Raw genomic sequence first — 12,226 nt, forward strand, 5'->3', positions numbered from 1 at the left:
TACACATAAAGGCTACAAGGTGTCCCCAGTAATAATCCCCGTGCCTTCAGAAGGTGCCACAGTGTGACTCTTGTGGTGGGTGTGAGCAGCAGGTGGGAATAGTGACCAGGGAGGCATCCAGGAATAAGCTGTTTCCTGATCTGGGTGCTAGCTTCACAGGTGTATTCTATATATAAAAACTCATTGAGCGGTGTGTGGAAGATGTGTGCAATTTCTCTGAGTCACACCTCCAGAAAGGTGTCTTCTTTTAATCAGTGCTTGGGAATTAGCAAAATTCCTAGGAAAACTACAGACTTTCTAAGTCTATGGAATTGCTGGGGTCTAAGCCAAATGTCCAAGGGAGATACCAGGTACTACTACCCAGATAATGTCTCGGTGAGAGGTAGAATAAATTGAAAGGTTGCACTAAGGTATATATGGGATACGAAGCTAGGACAGGGCTGGCAATAGGAAACAGGGAAGGGGGTGGCATCCAGATCCCCAGGAGTGTGAAGGGACCTCTTAGGCTGGATGCCAGGGGTGGGGCTGTGGATTCTTCTCCCCCACCCTCAGGAATCCTTTGTGACTGCCCCATTGCTCTGTGATGCAGGCTCGGAACTCTCTGGAACACAGCACGCATCTCAGGGCCCAATGCCTGAGGTAGCAGTGAGTTTCAGGCCTCAGATGATGGACGCCTATCTCCTTTCTGAGGAGACTGAGACGTGAGTGTAGTTGGGCTCCCCCCTCTTCAGCCTCCCTCCTACAGGGAAGGATTGCTACTGGTCTTCAGAATAAAGGGAACATCAGCCAGGTAAGGGGAGCCATGGCTCAACCCCAGCTGAAGCTTGACACTTCATATTCCTGTTCCTCCTCCCACTTTTCTAAATCAATTTGTTGCCTCAGAGACACACCTGGAACAGGAAACATCCGGAAAGAAGAGAATATCATCCCAGGGGCGTCTGGGTGACTTAAGTGTCTGACTCTTGGTTTTGGCTCAGGTCATGATCTCAGGGTCATGAGGTGGAGCCCCGCATCAGGCTCCCTGCTCAGCATAGAGTCTGCTTCTCTCCACCTCTGCCCCTCGCCCTGCTCTCTCTAAAAAAAAAAAAAATATATATATATATATATATATACCCAAACACAGGGATTCAATGGTCACCAACTAGGTTATTAACTGAGTTCAGGATACCCGCGGAAGAATGTTTGTGTATCGCTCCTTCCCCTCTGTGGCACTTCAAGATGAGCTTCTCCCCTGGGCCAAGCCCTACCTGGAGAGTGGCACTGAGCTTTGGAAAGCCTCTGATGGCAAGACAGAACCCTCAGCTTGTCCTTGACAGAGACCTCAGCTTCCATGGGGAGCAGGATCCTAGCCCACGGAGTACTGAGTGTAGGCCTGAGACTTGGTGCTGTCTTCAGCTGAGGGCTACTAACCAACTAACAATTGAGGATATGATCATTAATTAATTAATTAATCAACAAGTAAAACCATCCTCACTTGTGTCTTTCAGTGTCAGAAAAATAGAAATATTGTTATCCACATTAAAAGTGAAAAACCTGGAAAGAACACAGCTCTGTTGACTCGGTGTAGAACAGCATATTGTCCACACATTATGTCCACCAATTGCCCAGAAAAAGCAGTGAGACAGTCCCAGCCCCTCGCTCAAGTCTTTCAGTGCCAACACAGGGGCACACAGGGACGATAATGGGCCAGCCTGGAGACTGGCCACGAGGACTAAGGTGGCATAGGATCTAATTTCTCTTCAGAAAAAGTTGATTCGTCTCTTTCCTTCTCTCCTGTACCCTATGATCTTCGCCAACCTAGATTAGGGCCTGTGGCATATCTTTTCCTTGGAGCCCAAAATGAGATATAGTCCCTTGCCCTGAATGCAATTCAACACCTGAAGTGACATTTGTTGCAGAAGCTGCTGGAAGTTTGTGGGCTCACCTTCAGTTTTCCAAAGATCTCAGAAAGCCTTAAGTCCTTGGGTTCATAATCATCTCCCATCTAGCCTGGGCCCCCAGACCTATGTGGCCGGACTCCATACTTTCTGAAAGATTTCCTGTCAGCAATGAGATCCAAGGGCAACTGGAGCACCCCAGTTCAAAGGGGGCTCATCTAACTCTGGTGGACCTTGGCCTCAGAGTGTGAGTCTCTGGCAGGGATGTAGCCTCAAAGAAAATAACCAGGATTTCTTAATCAAAGGGCAAACATGGACTCTTACCATCCTGTGAATGTAAAGACCAGACCAATAAGGCCCTGAGGAGGAGGAGTAGTGGATGGAGCTCCCAGAAAGCTTCTGTGTGAACTGCTTGACAGGGCCTGGCTAGGGAAGGACCTTGAGGAAACAGGAAATTCTCCCCAGTAAGAGGCCAGGGGAATGACTGAGGAGGAGGATGAGAGTCACTTGGTGAATCCATCAGGAAATGGCTTATTAAAGGTTTCAAGGGTGGGGCACCTGTGTGGCACCTTTGGCTCAGGTCATGATCCCAGGGTCCTGGGATCCCTGCTCCGCGGGAAGGCGGCTTCTCCCTCTCCCACTCCCCCTGCTTGTGTTCCTTCTCTCACTGTGTCTCTCTCTGTCAAAATAATAAACAAAATCTTTTAAAACTATAAAAATTAAAAAAAAAAGTTTCCAAGGGAAACCAGAAAACTGGAAAATGCCTGGAAGGCACACTGGGCAAGAAGCTGGAACAGACCAGGCAGGGTCTTTCTGAGTCAGTTGTGAGTGGTCCTTGGACGGCTGCCTACTCTACATTGCCCCTCCTGGGAAGTTCCATAGGGCTGAGAAACCAGAAACTGAGCACATTTCGCTGGTTAGGAACACACCTAAATACCTCTTAGATTATCTTCCTCATTCAGGAGCTCAGTAGGTCTTAGATGGTCATATTTTATGGTTTTGTAGTGTGTGGCAGAGGCCAGATTCTCCTCTCAAGATCCTTGAATCCATTAAAGTGTTTAAATTGAGAGATATCCAATCCTGGCCTCTCCCCCTATTTACATTTCCCTCCTTGGACACCCATGTTCCAGGGTGAGACTCCACAGCCAAGGTTGCCAAGCAGTCCAGGGAAACAACATCATCACCCTTGAAAGTCCTTGCTCTGCCATAGCACCTGTGAGTGTGGAAGTCCAGAGGACCTTGAGATCCATCCCTCTGGTAGTGACCATGGGCTCACACAGGGCCCTCAGACTGGGGAAGATGGCAAACAGATCTTTCAGTCCCTCACACCCTCATCATGGAAGCAATGTGGCACAGTGGGGCTGTGGATGTAGCCCAGAACCAACTTAAAGGTGGAGTGATGGCAGGAAATGAGCCAAGGGATGAGGTGACCAAACCATCCCAGCTTGCCTAGAAGGGAAGGGTTCCCTGGGACACTGAACTTTCTGTGCTAAAACTAGGAAAGTCCTGGGCAAACCCAGATGAGTTGGTCATCCTACCAATAGATGAGGGCGGGTTGTTTCCTGAGACTCCAGCCACAGAATAGCAATGTCCCTAAGGCAGAGAATAGAGGGAAGAGAAGGTCCTGAGGGAGGAGAAGGTCTGAATGGAAGAAGTTGACCAGAGAACAGAGCGTCTTCTCTAAGATGAGTTTCCATCTTAAGAAAAGGTGCTGGACATTAATTTAGGAATCCCCTAAGGGGTTGAAAGTTTCAGGGAAATAGTCAAGGTTGAAGGGTCCCCTGCTCCTGAGCCAAACCAGGAGACCACCCCAGAGACAGTGAATTGGGAAACTCCCCAAAGTTAAATGGATCAGGATAGTCTAAGGTCTCCTGCAACCGAGGAATATCTTTAAAAAGCAGATTTCTGGTCCATTAAAGCTCAAAGAAAGAGCCACAATGTCACCCTCAGGACCATCCCATTGACAGGTCCTTTGCTTCAGCTTGGCTTCTAAGGGCTCGCAGTTCTGTGCCCAAAGCATCATATATCTACAATGGACTCCTCAATTTTACCTGAAAAGATGTCCTATTTTAAAATACATTTTTTCTTCAATTTTCTCTCTCCCTGAATATTTATTGACCTTGTCCATTTTTGCCAGCTGAATAGGTGTCAGGGTGCGGATATATAGATATACGGATTTTTTTTTTTTTTGCCTTTTATACATTAGTTGTTGTATTAGTCATTGTCCAGTTAGGAAAATAAAAACGATGCTCATTGTCTTAACAGAGAATTTGATATAGGTAATTGGGTAAACATGTTGGAAGCCTGGAAAAGTCAGAAGTAAGACAAAGGTGGCAATTGCCAACAGCACATCTACCCCCAAGGCTGGGGAAATAAAGGGCGAGGAGGACCACAGAACAGGTCTCATTGCCTGAGTGGTGTGGACATCTCAGGAGCTTGGAGAAGGGGATTCCAAACACAGAGAGAAACCCTTACCTGGATGCCAAGGGCACGTCAAAGGAGTGCAATGAGATTGTCTCAGGGAGGAAAGAATCTGGGAAAAGGAACCAACTGCGCTTCTTCTGAGGTGACGTTGGGAGAAACAAGAGATGTTTCTTCCAACTTCCTTCTAGTACTTCTGGCAGAACCTAACAGGGAGTCAGCAGAGCAATGCAGTTCACAGAATCCCAGCCCCAGATTCACCAGCAGAGTAGCACGGATTTGGAGCTCACACAGAGCACTGGTGAAGTTGAGACTCCCAGGGTTTATTAACCATTCATGTTTCTTTGAATTTCTCATTATATCCAACCTCCATTTTTCTTTTTTTTTAAAGATTTTATTTATTTATTTGAGAGAGAGAATGAGAGAGAGCACGAGAGGGAAGAGGGTCAGAGGGAGAAGCAGACTCCCTGCCGAGCAGGGAGCCCGATGTGGGACTCCATTCCGGGACCCCAGGATCATGACCTGAGCCGAAGGCAGTCGCTTAAACCGACTGAGCCACCCAGGCGCCCCAACCTCCATTTTTCTTAAATGTAACAATACATTTGTATGAATCTTCTTTTTTTTGAGATTTTATTTATTCATTTGACACACAGAGAGAGAGCACAAGTAGGCAGAGTGGCAGGCAGAGGGAGAGGGAAAAGCAGGCTCTCCACTGAGCAGGGAGCCTACGTGGGGCTCGATCCCAGGACCCTGGGATCATGACCTGAGCTGAAGGCAGTTGCTTAACCAACTGAGCCACCCAGGCGCCCCTAATTTGTATGAATCTTCTACACATTGTGATAATCCTTTGTTTTATACACACACACACACACACACACACACACACACACACACACACACTACCGTATACATTTCAGAAATATATAGCTTAGTAAGATGTAGTGTGCATATATACACATATATATGAAATAAATATAGGACTATAGGTACCTAAATGACAAAGAGGGAAGAAATAAGAGAGCATCTGGAAAGCTAATGTTTTTGTCTTGTTTTCCTCTAGATCAATATTTGTGGAGAGAATATTCACTTAACCTTCTGCCTGATCGACCTCCAGTTACTGTTATGGGCTGGCTATAGGCTGCCATGGAAATCACAGGTATAGTGGACCTTGGCCCCACTTTCCAGCCCCAAAGATCCCTGTGTGGTTGGGCCCTATGTTTCCAAATGTCCTCACTACATGTTTACCTTCCCTCTCAAGCAGGGCTGCTCCACATGCTGTTTATACTCTCACCATGACCCCTCTCACAGCACCTCCCTGTGGTCCAAGCTCCTTTCCCATGTCTACCCTTTCTCTTTTGTACTGGCCCCATCAATCTCTCTCTCCATCTCTCTCTTTCTCTCTGGTGTGCACACGCACACACACACACACAGAAACACCCTCCATCAGCCAGGATCAGCCTTTCTATTCTTATTCAATTCCATATTGTTAAGATGTCAGTGTATCCCAAAGTGATCTGTAGATTCAGTGCAATCTCAACAAACTTCCGGCAGATTTTTCTTTGGAAGTGATACATTTCCTAAGGCTGTTATAACAAATCACCTCAAATTGGTGGCTTAAGACAATAAAAGTTTAATCTCTCACAGTTCTCGAGGCTCGAAGTCTGAAATCAGTATCACCTGGTCCAAATCCAGGTGTTTACAGGATCCTGCTCCCTTTAGAAGCTTAAGGGGAGAATCTGTCCATTGCTTCTCAGCTTCTGGCGGCTACCAGTACTCCTTGGCTCACAGCCACACCACACCCGTCTGGAAGGCCACCCTCTTGAAATCTCCCTGCCCCATCTTCCTATCACCTTTGTCTTGGTGCAGTCAAATCTGCCTCTCTCTTATACGGAAATATGTGAAAACATTTAGAACCTACCCAGATAATCCAGGATAACTTCCCCAGCTCAGGATCCTTAACTTAATTTTTTCCATATAGAGTAATAATCATTGGATCCTAATCATAGAGATTAGGACATGGATATCTTTTGGAGGCAATTTTTCAGCCCACCACAGAAACTGTTATGCTGATCCTTAACATGTGGAAATGCAGAGAAGTTAAGAATAGCCAAAGCAATTCTGAAAAAGAGTGAACCTGGGAGATGCATAATAACAAATATCAAGCACTATTGTGAGGCTATGACACAATATTAGATTAAAAGAAGGGAGTCTAGCAACAGGCTCACACACATACGATCAAGTGATTCATTCAATTCAGTGGGAAAAGAATTACCTTCCAATAAATGTTGCTGGATAAATTGGCTAACCACACAACCCCTAACCCACACTACACTAAAAAGTGTTTTAAGATGGTTCACATGCCCAAATATGAAAGCAAAAATGATCAATATTCTAGAGGAAACATAGCAATTTATCTTTTGATATGACATTTACAACCTTGGGTAAGCAAAGATTTCTTAAATGGGACACATGCAAAAGTAAAAAAGTGAAGGAGGCAGTCAAGAAGCGAGAAAAAGAATAACAACAACAACAGAAAAAACAAAATCAGTAGTAGCCTTGATTTGAAAATACTAACACAGGGCCCCTGAGTGGCTCAGTTGTTTACGTGTCTGCCTTTGGCTCAGGTCTTGATCCCAGGACCCGCCTCAGGCTCCCTGCTCAGGGGGGAGACTGCTTCTCACTCTCCCTCTGCCCTCCCAACTTGTGTTCTCTCTCTCTCTCCTGCTCTCTCTTGCTCTTGCTCTCGCTCTCGCTCTCTCAAATAAATAAATAAAATCTTTTTTAAAAATTAAAAAAATATATATAAACACCATTACTAAAACCATTCACAAAGCAGACAGGAGGTTGATGCACTGCTGATGGAAATCCAGATGCTCCACATCCTGGCCCTGGCCACACCTTCCTGCTCTGCTGGTGTCCTGCCCCTTCTCAGCAGGACTCCCAGAAGGCAGGTGAAGGTCATAGGAAACCCAGAGTAACCTGCCATGTCTAAGAGATGTCTTCATGCATAGAGATGTGTGCAAATCTCAACCCTGCACAAGTGTTTATAGGGGAGACTTTCCGAATAAACCAAGTGGAGCCCAACCACTCCCAGTTGGGGTTTCTTCCCCGGGAAGACAAGGCTGGAGCTGGTACTATAGAATAATAATATCTGAAATTAAAGAACTACAATGGGAAAAGCAGCAGAAGCAATAAGAAGTTATGAAACGATGTTAGGATTTCTTGGAATAAAACTGATCAGGGGCACCCGGGTGGCTCAGTCTGTGAAGCGTCTGACTTCAGTTCAGGTCATGATCTCAGGGACCTGGGATCAAGCCCTGCAATGGGCTCCCTGCTCAGTGGGGAGTCTGCTTGCCCCTCTCCCCACTCGATCTCTCTCTCTCTCAAGTAAATGAATGAAATCTTTTTTAAAAAACTGATCAAGGAAACCAGAAATGTGTCCTGTAGATGATGATAACCAGCAAGAGGGGTCTCAACCCCTGAGCAGGCCCCAGCACAGCCATGTAAAGGTCACCCATATGCTGGAACCGGGGTGAACTTGGAGAGGAACATACTAGATTTCCCCTAATAAAATGTATTCTTCATGAGGCACTTGTGGAAAACAACATTTCAGGGCTCTGGAATATTTTGTTTATATACTTCAAGGCAAAGGAAAGGAAGAAAGTCCCTACAGTTTGCCAAGAATCCTTTCATTCCCTCAGAGAATTTTATCTGGATCCTCCTCAAGGAAAGCAGCAGAGAAGAAAAGCACCAAATATGCAACTCTTCCTGCATGGGTCATTAAGAGTCAAACTTGTGTCCACAAAAAGCTGAGGACTCCAAAAATTCTACCTCAGAAAATTGAAGTAGCAAAATAACTAAAGAAAGAAAAATAAAGGCGTGAAGAGGGATACCCAGAAAAATGGGAGAAGAAACAGACCACCCAGAACCCAGCCAAGATGAAGCTGCTAAGCAGACATGGTCTAGACTCCAAAATCTCCGACAAATGAAACCATACATAATCCACATATAAATAGGAAGGCACTTCTATTTCTGAAAATAGTGAGTTTGGAGAAAATCATAGCACTGAAAATCCTGGAAATATAAGCACAGGTTTCCATGATGTCCCATTACAGTATGCCAGATATTTAGCCAAGTGTGAGTAAGAGGGAAAAAACCAGTGCACAGTTTGCCCCCAAAGAACAAAATTAGGTCAAATTCTAAAGATTTAGCCATTCGTTTGTGACTTTTGTTGGAGACATTCTGTTGTTTTGGGGTTTTGTTTTGGAGGACAAAGTAATATTTAATCAAGTCTCTAAATGAATGTAATTACATACGCTTAAAAAAAAAAAACCAGGATCAAGGAACTCTGGGAGCAGGAGGGGAGGCCAGAGGGAAATAAACATCACCCATTCCCTGAAAGTCCAGGACCAGGGCTTATGCCTGAGCTTGGGGAAAGGCTGAGACCAAAGCATCGGTGCTCCAAGCCTGGACTTCCAAGCATGATGTGCAAAGGTGATCCATAAGGGTGTAGGAAGGCAATGTTAGGTCTTTCGTTTCTGTTTATTTTTGTCTTCCATCCAAAAAAGGCAGAAATTAAGATTTTAAACTCTTTAATATGCAGGTTGACACTGGGGCCCTCCCTCAGAGTCCTGTGTCACGGGGGCTCTATGGCTCAATTTCTTCACCATGCAAAGAGGTCACCAGTAGAACCCCTCGATCATTTGCCCTGTCCTGCAATGTGCCCAGGTGAATGGATAGACAGAGGGTATTATGTAGTTCTAAATACTTGTAAAATAGGCAAATGACTTAAAACATCACTGCAAAGAAAGTGAAGAAAATTCTAAGTATGGAAATAACAAGTGAACAAGAAAACATCCTGGTAGAAACTTCTCCTGAACTGTCCTAGGTGACAGCCACAAGCTCTATGTGGTCGTTGAGCATCTTAAATGTTGCTTAGTGTGAATGAGAAACTGAACTTTAGTTTTATTTAATTTTAATTAATTTAAATTTGTGTTTTTCTAAAGATTTTATTTTATTTTTGGCAGAGAGAGAGTGTGTACAAGCAGGGGGAGAGGCAGAGGGAGAGGGAGAAGCAGGCTCCCTGCTCAGCAGGGAGCCCGAGGTGGGGCTCGATCCCAGGACCCTGGGCTCATGATCTGAGCCGAAGGCAGACGTTTAACCATCTGAGCCACCCAGGCGCCCCAATTTAAATTTGTATTTAAAATCTGGTACTCATTTCCATGACTGGAAAACTTTTAGTATACTTGCAATGACTTGAGTATGTGAGGCTGTTCCGGCAACTATAAAGTTCTGAAATCAAAATACAGATCAAGAGCTTCCCATGAGTTTTTAGCAGTGGAATTGAGATGTGCCGTTAATGTAATATACACACTGTGCTTCAAATATAAATATATGAATGAATGAATGAATGAATGAATGAACGAACGAATAAATGAATAAACGAATATAATGAATATAAAGTATCTCATCAATAATCTTTAGATTACATGTTGAAATGGTAATATGTTTAATGCACAGGGGTTAAAAACATATATTACTAAAATTAATTTCACCTTTTAAAAAGTTTTCCAATGTGGCTACAAGACAATTTAAAATTCCACGAGTGACTCACATGAAGTTCATACTGGACAGACTGTAGATGTTAAGATGATGCATCGTTTTCCCAAACCAGATTACCCATCTTTGGTGGCCCTCGGGGGTCTTGGAAAATGTTCAACGCCGTCTACTTCCCTTGAAGTTCTTTGTTTCAGAGCAAGTTCACCAACCAAAAAAAAAAAAAGAGAAGAAAGAAAAACCCACATGGGCAGAAATATTGCTGGGGTCATTTACTCTGTGCCAGATGTGGGCCTGCCAAGGCCATCATTCAAATGGCAAAGCTCTTCAAACTTTAAAAGAAAATGTAATTACTCTCACCCCTCCCCTGCCCTCCCCACCTCGTGGAGCTATTATGAAGCTAAGTGAGAAGCCGTCTGTGAAAATGCTATGACATCTGCCCAAGGCCTGATTAGAATAACAGCCAAGTAAGCACTTTTCCACATGTTCTGTAATCTGCACAGCACTTAGTGGGTAGACGAGACCCCCATTTAGTAGAAAACCATCTCTAGCCCGAGTCACGTAGCTAACACACGATGGAGCTGACACCTAGGCAGCTACTCTGAACTGTCAGGGAGTTCTTGAACACTGGTCAAGGGGACAAGGGATCTCACTATCTGGCAACAATTCTCAAATGAGAAACTGAGGCTAGAGGTCTCTCTGCTCCTCTGATTTGCAGGCTGCCCTTCCCGGTCCTTAGAGGGCAACCGGTCTCTGTGGGAGCAACAGATTCCATGACAGCAGGGAAAAGGGAGGGAAACTTCCTGAGTGGACTCAGTCTTTCCAGATCTCCTCTGGAAGAAGGCTGGTTCTTGAAAACCAGGACCTCATCCTTGAGCGGGCTCTGCACACTCAGGTTGTGCACCCAGGTGGCATCAGGATGGTCAATAGCTGCTCATTTGTCCAAAGCAATCATTGACTCTCCAGGGCTACTTGAGCCTCTGGCCGTGAAGCTGCCCTCATTCCTATGCCCACAGCCCTCCAGCTGCCTCCTGCAACCTCCAGCCCTGAATGCCTGGTTTTTCCCTTCTCAGTCATTACCCAAGGCGGGCCTGGCATGGGCGGGGGAGAAGGACAGCACTGGTGGTGGTACACAGGGCCCGGCCCGAGCCCTGGATTCCAGGCCTGGACTTCTCTTTTGAAAGGTGGTAGTTTGACTTGGAATGAGATGCGCCTACACCTGCCAAGTTCAACACACAGTGGAGACAAACACAGCTCTATCCCTGAGAGGCCCCGGCTAAGGCAAGGCCCAGACAGGGCAGTTCATCCGGCGAACAGGGCGAGGGGGGGAGGCCCAGGCTCCAGAGCAGCTGGATGGAAGCGGGGAAAGCGTAGTTGGAGGGCTGAGTGGCTGAAAAATGAGGAGGCAGTGGTTGACTTACCACTGCTGCCTCCCTCCTTTCTCCAGCTTGCTGCTTTCCCCTTGGCCTTAAAATAACCCTCTCAGGTTTGATGTGAAGTCTTTTGTTGTTGGTTTAACGGGTCCTCCTCAGGGAGGGTTTCCAGCATTTCCGGGAGCTGGCGCGGCCTCAGAGCAAAGCAAGCTCTGCCACACCCGGTCCCTTCCTCACGGAGTCCGGGCCAGCACCCAGGGCTCCAGCGCAGCCAAGATCCTCCTCCCCTTCCCGGGCTGTCGCCCCTTCTCTGCCACCATTCCCAGGGGTAGAAGGGAGAGCTGGAGTGGCAGGAGGAGTGCCCAGTTTAAAAGAGCTTCAGCCCAAACCGGAGACAGCCCCAGAATGCAGAAGAAAGCCCTGCTAGCTCTGAGTTGCAGGACCTGGGGAGAAAGGGAGAACAGAACGGATGGCAAATATACCACTTCTGGATGGTTCCTACTGCCAAGTATGAATCAACTGCTCTGCAGTCCTTGACAGGCTGTTTCAAGGTCTCCACATGAGCTGATGTGAGTTTTAGCTGCTGGTCTCTAAAAGAGATGAATAAAAGACCCCAGGAATTGCCTACCTGGATACCAGAAGGGGTCTGTAGGGCCCATTTCTAGATTCAGCTGAAGCTGATCTGAAACACTAAGTGGCTCTATATTTACAGTTGAACTTCAGTAATTATTACAGAATGACTAGTTAGACCAGTCCTGACACTTCTAATAACAACTTAATGGTTGTTTATAAAACTCTCCCCAGGTATGGCTGCGTAGCATATCAAAAGGCTGGGAAAATACCCCCCAGATCACCTTGGGAAGAGAGACTGGCACAACTCTAATGGATGACTTTGCTGGGCTTAACAAAGATCTCAGGAGGAGAGCGAATTCCAATGAAGGTGAAAGGCATACTTTAAATAAACCATAGACTTAAAAAATGCTAAACCATAGACATATA

At 45.9% G+C, this 12,226-nt stretch overlaps 1 long non-coding RNA gene across 1 annotated transcript; it reads left to right on the forward strand.

Moving 5' to 3' along the window:
• The first annotated feature begins 628 nt into the window (after positions 1–628).
• On the forward strand, positions 629–12,226 carry LOC141374224 (uncharacterized). The gene is made up of 3 exons (XR_012380978.1): positions 629–790; positions 5,359–5,454; positions 12,032–12,226. It is a non-coding gene; the product is annotated as an uncharacterized lncRNA (long non-coding RNA).

This window comes from Callorhinus ursinus, unplaced genomic scaffold (genome assembly GCF_003265705.2).
Source record: "Callorhinus ursinus isolate GAN/ISIS: 27379988/994484 unplaced genomic scaffold, GSC_fseal_2.0 scaffold1, whole genome shotgun sequence".
Taxonomy (NCBI): Eukaryota; Metazoa; Chordata; class Mammalia; order Carnivora; family Otariidae; genus Callorhinus; species Callorhinus ursinus.